The 8,563-nt window shown below is 30.0% G+C and overlaps 2 non-coding genes across 2 annotated transcripts; one reads left to right on the forward strand and one right to left on the reverse strand.

The window, feature by feature from the left end:
* The first annotated feature begins 3,360 nt into the window (after positions 1–3,360).
* Positions 3,361–3,479, forward strand: LOC115034536. The gene has a single exon (XR_003839898.1). It is a non-coding gene; the product is annotated as a 5S ribosomal RNA (ribosomal RNA).
* Positions 3,480–7,116: 3,637 nt separating this feature from the next.
* Positions 7,117–7,235, reverse strand: LOC115034537. Its single transcript, XR_003839899.1, has one exon. It is a non-coding gene; the product is annotated as a 5S ribosomal RNA (ribosomal RNA).
* Positions 7,236–8,563: the final 1,328 nt, after the last annotated feature.

Consider the following 8,563-nt stretch of genomic DNA (forward strand, 5'->3'; position numbering starts at 1 on the left):
TTGTCTTTTGCTTTTCACGGTGCGTTTGAAAACTATTGGAAAAATTTTACTTTTGACCCCCCAAAGTACCAACTAGATTCACTTTCCTATCAGAAAAGGTACTGTTGAAGAAAATCCAAGCACTTTTACTGTCCTAAAACGTGATGACAGATACAAAAATAAAAAAAAAATAAAAAAAAAACACACATCATTGTAAAATCAATACATTCATCGTTCCACTCAGAATCTTTTTTTTTTTTTTTTTTTATTTATTTGAAGTAATCTACAATCTATACATTTCTTAGTATAATAAGTAGGTTTGATAGGTGAAGTAAGAGTGATGTGAATAATAAGATTAGGGAAGATACCCAGTGGTAACACCCTGTGAAAACTCAGAATCTAAAAACAAAATTAAAGTAGTGTTTGGAAATCAATGATTATCGATTATTGTAGAAGATTACGACGATAAATTAAAAGATAAGATTAGAACGATAAAACTCAATTCGAGTGTGACACTCAAGTGCGGATTGGCAATAAAAATTGGTTCCGGGGAAACGGAAAATTCGGCCTAATTTTGGGCTAATAATAAAATATTTAAAAGATATCGGCCCAAATGCCAAATGTATTCAAGTACTCCACATTTTCGCCAGGCCCAGACGGAGATCGCCCACCCGCCACCTTAGTCAGTCCGGCGTTCGCCCCTGGACGCCTGGTATCACTAGTCACTCTATATAATTGTACACATGCCACAGGAACCCACACCCACTTCATATGACGACCAACTCAATAATTAATATTAATTATTTATATAAATATTAAGTGACAAATTCGACGTTTAAATAAAATAAAATACAAAAAGAAGATTGCCAAGTGCCTACGACCATACCACGTTGAAATCACTCTGTGGGTACCTAAATCAATAAATATAATTTTGATTTTTATACTTTTATTGATATTTATTATTTCGTGTTAAATTATCAATATATTACGATAGATAATTCAGCCTTGAGTATACGGGATTTTCTTGGTTCATTATGTTTATCACGCCTATAGTAATATAGTTTTTACCACAAATGTCAAATACCACATATAGCCTGTAGGTAAGTATAAAGTATGCACCTAATAAGTGTACAACGGCCAACGACATAATGTATTAGTATTTAGTATTAGTGCACTGTGACTCCCTACACCACCACAAGCTTAGATTAAAAATTAAAGGTGTAGGTAATTTTTATTATTTTATACTTTGTATCATTTTACAATTTTGTGTTATTCAAATAATAAAAATCTTCTATCATAAAAAAAATTAGTATCGTTCATCCCCGTAATATTATTGCAGTTTTTTTTGTTGATAGAATGTTCGTGTTGCCGTCACAGCTTAGATAATTATCATGTTAAATTTTATAAAATGTTTAATCTTTCCTATGAGGATATGAAATAGTTTTTAATACTTAAGTAGGTACATAAATAAAAATGTAGAAAAATTTATTTTTGTAATGTTTGTGAATTAGTGAATGTTATTCGCAAGAGCTTTGCAAAATAATTGTTCTTGGCATTTAGAAGTATTGAATCCGATTAGTCCGAAATCTCAATATTTATTGAATATGTTTGCATCATTACCTTTTTATTTTTTATTTTTTGAAAGCCACTAGTATAAACTTTGATAGCTTGACAATTACATAATAAAAACAAAACAATACAAAATTAAGATTAACAACATATTCAATTCTTATATAGGACACTCGGTAGAAATAAAGTTTGTTTATAACCTTTGTTAAATTTCCGATAATTTAAGTTACTGCAAGGTTCTATACGATATAATACATTAATACTGTATGATCCATATAAGAGTATCCGTGTATACGTTAAAAAATACACGGTTTTAAATACACATTGGCAGAATTGGGATTACAAAAGAAATACCAAGAAGATTATGATTTTAATGAATTCTGTGGTATGTTAGATGGCTTGGTTTTATTTGCCACTAAATAGGTTACAAGAAGGTGTTGACTATTTAAAATCAATTATTCCTCTTGGTGAGTGGAACAATACGTCGAATAAATAAACAAAACATTCTAAGTTTAAGCGATCGACGTTTTCCTGCGATGTTTCCTCCGGAAACTTGGAATGTTCACCGAACAACACTTGAAAATAACCACCGAACTAATAATGTTTGCGAATCATGGAATAATCGATTTTGCCATTATTGAGTTGGAGGAAAACACCCATCGATTTGGACGTTATTATAACCAAAATAAAAAATTAATTGTCGGCAGACAGTGCAAAATTTGCTCTGCAAAACATTGGAGAGTTCAAAACAAAATGTACGAAATCCAAAATCGTTCAAAAAGATTAAAAACCTTATGCGAACGGTTAAATAATACTAACCAAATTTTTTTTAATTTAAGAAAACGATTGTAAAATAGATACCTATTAATATTATTGACATTGTATTACAAATTTATACTTTATTATCAAATTATTATTGAAATTGACAAATTGTATTGTATTCCACATTTATGCTGTGTATTTTTTATTTATATATTATTGACATTGTATTACAAATGTAGGAACTTTGTTACTTTACCGGACACCCTTTTTTTTTGCAATTTTTTTTTAGACTTATGTAGTTAACTATACTGAGAACGATGGTGAAGTCAGAATTTGGTGGTCGGACTTAGTTTCGAAGTTATAGCTTTATGAAGTTCGCTATTTTACGATTTTTGCGCTTTCGCGCGTCACTGGTTAACTGCACCTATTACGAATATTAATTTATTTTTTTTCGAAACCTTTGTACTTCAACGAGTTAAGAACGACGGTGCAATCAAAATTAGATAGCCAGACTTCGTTTTGAAGCTATATGCTCAGGCAGTTTCGAATTCTAAGTTTTTACGCATACGCTCAACGCTCTATATAGAAGCTCCCTACGCCTACCGGCTCCGGTCACCGAACTCGCTGGATGGGGGCTCGGCGGGATAAGTCTAAAAAAAAAAATTGCAAAAAAAAGGGTGTCCAGTAAAGTAACACAATACCCAAATGTATACTTTATTATATTTATACTTATAATCATTTTTATTATAGGATTATTTTTTGGAGTTTATTTTTTCCGGGGTTATTTTTTAGGCAAATCACTCTGTGGGTAAGTACCTAAATCAATAAATATAATTTTGATTTTTATACTTTTATTGATATGTTGTGTTAAATTATCAATATATTACGGTAGATAATTCATATTATGGAGTATTTAATATTTAAATTATTCAATAGTTGATCCCAACCACGATTTAGTACTATCATCTATTTTCAATCGTGATCACAACAATAATGTCCGTTCAGATTGATCAATAACACCTAAATTATATAAAATAACAAAAATTGGTCGCCAACGACCATACCACGTTGAATACACCAGTTCTCGTCCGATCACTGAAGTTAAGCAACGTCGGGCGTAGTTAGTACTTGGATGGGTGACCGCTTGGGAACACTACGTGCCGTTGGCATTTTTTTTCTACTTTTTTAAATAAAAGTTTTTGATAGTAGATAGCGTATAATTTTTTTACTTAAAAATGTGTTGGTTAATATTTTGTTAACAATTTGGTACCATTTAATTCTGTAAAATCATCAAAATATATATTGCTATATAAGATTACTTAAACACACGCATATAATTTATTAATAACAATCTTACTTTTCAATTTTCTACCTAATACATTGTGGGTTCCTTCGCGTGATATATCATATAATATATATAACACTGGGCGCAGTGGCGTACATACGGGGGGAGGGGTTTTCGGGATCAATCCCCCCCCCCAGGACCAAAAAAAAAAATTGTGATATTATTGATGAATTTCTTATTATTAATCATCCGTGTAATAGTTTGACTATTGAGTATAACACTATACTTTACTAAATTTCTACCAGAAGGAGTGCTTTGATTTCAACATAATATAGTACCTTATCTTTTAGCAAATTGGATCTAGATGGTACTTTAGAGAGGTTATTTTCTGATTTTCTCAATAGTTATTTAATGCCACGGAAAAAACCACCGAAAAATTACGAAAAAACGCTAAAAATGGGATTTTAATTTCTAACGCTTTGTTTATCATCATAGAAACGAATAAAAAATTATAATATTATATTATTAATTCAACTTACATGATAAAATAATTAATAACAATATAAAATATCCAGAGTGACAAACCGTCCTCGCTCAAAATCATTTTTCTTATACAATGATATTTTATCATTGAATTCAAGTCTAATACAACCCATTTTACAATGAACCCCTTGTAACCTTTGATTGTTAGGAAAATGGGTAGTTTTAAAGAGAAGGTTTTAGTGTTGGTTATTTTTTTTGAACGGTTTTATTTGTTAAAACAAAATATGAATATTGAAATCGCAAAATCGCAAAGCAACACGATAATATTATATTATACATTATATAATATACCTACGTCCTACGATGAATCATGGATGCTGTATGCCTCATGCCTGTATATTAATACAGTTATTTCAGTTGAGACATTTTGCGACAAAAGGATAATATTATGTCAAAAATTCTATAGATGACGAATGACGGTGAATATTGTAATAATTATTGACAATTTGGTATTTATAATGCGGTACTTATACGCAATGGTATACTACACTATACTCCAATATTCGTTTCTAATATGGTCGTGAGCGTGACCGTGAATTATAAGGGGTAATATAGGAAAACACTTTTCCAAAGAAAATACTTAATATCTTATATAATAGTACGTTTAAAAATACTGATAACTCGCTTAAAATTAAAATATATAATAAAAAACCTATGATATTTCCTACATATTAATCTTACCTTTAATTTTATAAGACGTCAATTCGCTCCAGTTTTTAAACTAACTTGATCTGATAAACGTAAGTATTTTTATTTTTATACTAAGTATAGAACTATAGAAGTAGCTTTATAAGTCTGTGATTATGTATCCATCCTAATCACAGATACATATTATTAAACAAATATCTATGGTCCTAATTCATGAATAGTATAAAAAATATCCACCATCGATTACCCAAGAAACTTTTGTCATCAACTGATAAGGTTTCGTTCCATACACGATTTAAGATATAAAGATATACTTAATTATATCTTAAATCGTGGTTCCATATAATATTATCTTAATGATTAATAATAATATATTTATAATTCCATATAATATTATCTTAATAATTATTCGTGCTCAACACTAAAAATTAAAAAATATATTATATTATTATTATCTATTCCTGTCAACGAGTCCCGAGTCCCGACGGTCACAACAGCGCCATCTGTCGTCGTTATCTTCGATTTTTTGTGAACGCGCGAAAAACGAGAACCACCCGCGTTTCTGTTTCTTTTCTCCAATAGATGACTCTTCTGTGTAAGTTTTTTTTTTCAATATTCAAGATAGATACGTACCTATATTATGACTTTTAAGCTTAGACCTTATACAATAATTATACTCAATCTTATACTGAGTATAAGAAGGAAATTCTATAGCGGCTAACGTTTGTAAACTGAGAAATTCGGACTGTCTGTTTACTAAACGAAGCTGTAAATGTTAGCAAACATTGCAAACGCCATGATCCGGCGTTTGGTCTGTTAAGTTCTAGCACGGTAGATTATAATCTGCCGTGAGTTCTATTAACCGTAACTATGGTCGACTTTGTTTATACTTTTGCCGTTATGGTTATCACTATAGTCGGGAGAATGAAAAGTGGCCGCTGATACACGTGCTTCTGGTAGTGAATTGTTGTGAAGGTTTCGCAAAATAAAGCGCTCGTATTTTGAAATGTATTAGATATAGGTAGATACAATTACATATGAATACATACAAAAAAATGTATTAGAATGATGTTGGATACGAGTTTTAGAAAACCTGTTTTCGATGAAAACAAAAAGGTTAGCATATCGCCAGCGGCCACTTTTCATTCTCCCGACTATATTCATATTTAAATTGAGTAACTTGCAAAAGTATAGGGCCTATTTTTTTTTTCATTAATGGTGGGCCAACTGGGTCCCAGTCCACTCCTGCACACCACAATTATAGATGTACTCGTAACTCGTAAGTCGTATTACGTATCTACTATCTATAGTAATAATATAAATACTTATTATAATGTCTATAATTTTGAGGCTCACACAGATGACAGACATGCAAGATTTTCAAGGCAGAAATTTGAGTTCAAGAGCGTTCAAGAAGTTACATGTGCAATATACCGGACCTGTATCGGACTCAGACTTCAATACGAGCCGATACGTAACTATTCCATATCGATACGTATCGAATTTTTCTTCTTGAAAATCTTCATAATAATACCTTTTCGTTTACTCGTGTATTGTTATTTGTTACGTACGACGTACCATGTAGCTAGTAACAAAATGTTGGTAATATGGTATACCTGCCTACTTACTTACAAGTTACAATTAGGAGTGGATTGAGTCACCTGGAACTTGTAGTTGGAAGTTTTACCGGTGGTCTAATTCTTCAAATAACTATTTAAAAATCATATTTTATGTCAAAAATATTATGATGAAATGAAAAAATTTTTCGAGGACATTGGACGGAGCAAAAAACTTTTCATCGGCAATAATTTTAAAACTAATACAACTCAAAATTGTATTATATACTCATATAAATAGCTCAAAAAGAGTCATAATATTTCAAAAATAACATGGTCCATAGAAATTGCTTATGATATCGATTTTTTCCAAAACTGGTTTTGCGTAAAAGTCTCAGTTTTTCCTTAAATTTTAGTGTGATTTTCCTGACGCTTTTAAAAACTATTGGGAATTTTTTACTTTTGATCTCCCCAAATACCAACTAGATTCACTTTCCTACCGAAAAAATATAGTTTAAGACAATCAAAATACTATGGGATACTTTGTTTTACATTTTAAATCCTTAGCTATAAAAATTGAACATAGGTATTTTGTAATTATGCAGACAAATTTTTACAAGAATACAAAAATTATGACGTACCTAATAATTTTTGAAAAAAAAAATTAAATTTAAAGGTATTTGGGGACAGTAAAAAATCGCACGTGGTCCATTGCCACTTGTATAATATGAATATGAAATTTTGTTTCACAAAAAATTAGTAAAAGAATGCGCGCGCCAACGGCACGTAGTGTTCCCAAGCGGTCACCCATCCAAGTACTAACTACGCCCGACGTTGCTTAACTTCAGTGATCGGACGAGAACTGGTGTATTCAACGTGGTATGGTCGTTGGCAACTTGGACCGTGTATTTTTTATTATTTAAGCATATCGTCATTATCAAAAATTTTCAAAATTATGTTTATTGATATAAGTAGGTAATATTACCTAAATGTACATTATGAATATACACGATAATTATACATCTACATTATGTTTGTGTAAAATAACCACACGGTACCTATACGGGCCTATCTACGGCTATACGCTCATTAAAGTAAATTAATTATTGACGATTTAAGTTAGTCTGAATTTTATCTAATTTGTATCCTAATTATTTTCTAACGTGTCGAAAGCATTTAGCCAGCATAATATAAACCATTAATAATTAGATAAACATGTAATATAAACTAATAATTATTTAAAAAAAAAATATATAAAACGTATTTCAACAGAATTCACGTGATTTTTCAAATCGTAAATACCTAGGTTGAATGTCAATCGCTAAAAATTACATTTTTGGAAATATTATGATAACACTGATAGAAGTGATAGAACGAAACAATATAACATTTAACATTTTAAAATTGGAATATTTACGTAAAACCAATTTTTAACAACATCGACTTTTATTTTTGCAATAATTCAAAATGAATAACCATAGATTGGTAGGTATCTGAAATATTCATTAAATATATTATAATATTAGCATTTAATGAAATGATATAGTTTTAAAAATAGTTTGTCTCCTTTGTATTTTATAAGTATTTTTTTGATTTATGATAATACAATTTTTGTTTGAAAACTTACTGAAATTCAAAAAAAAAGTAAGCTTAAATCCGCATATTTTTTTAATTAGTACCTTGTACATATATAATAGGTAATGATAATAATTTATTCAACTCAACTTAGGTAGGATACATAAATATAAATTAATTTAAATGATAATATAAACTGAGCTGGTTACCCCTCTCTTGAAGCAAGCTTGTGATGAAAGGGGAAGGATTAAGATATTAATTACCTATACAAGTAATAAATTATTAACACATTTTTAAATTTATGAAAGTGTTAATAGTAGTAAAACGCCAGTGTCATATTAATATATTATTCAATTTAAAGTAATACATGGCTGTCGTTGTCATCAAATATAAAAAGGTGGGTAAGTGGATGTCGCTCTGCTGTACAGTAGGTTAGAAGTGGGTCACTGTATAATGGACAGTATTAAATTTGAATTCAATGATATAATATCACTGTATAAGAAAAACGATTCTGAGCGGAGACGGTATATCAGTCTATGTATTAGACATATAATATATACTTATCTATGGTATTAAAAAAAAAATTGACCTATAATATAGGTATTAATAATAAATTCCCAAATTAAATCATATCACAATATCCATC

The sequence above is a fragment of the Acyrthosiphon pisum genome, chromosome A3 (genome assembly GCF_005508785.2).
Source record: "Acyrthosiphon pisum isolate AL4f chromosome A3, pea_aphid_22Mar2018_4r6ur, whole genome shotgun sequence".
In the NCBI taxonomy this organism is placed as follows: Eukaryota; Metazoa; Arthropoda; class Insecta; order Hemiptera; family Aphididae; genus Acyrthosiphon; species Acyrthosiphon pisum.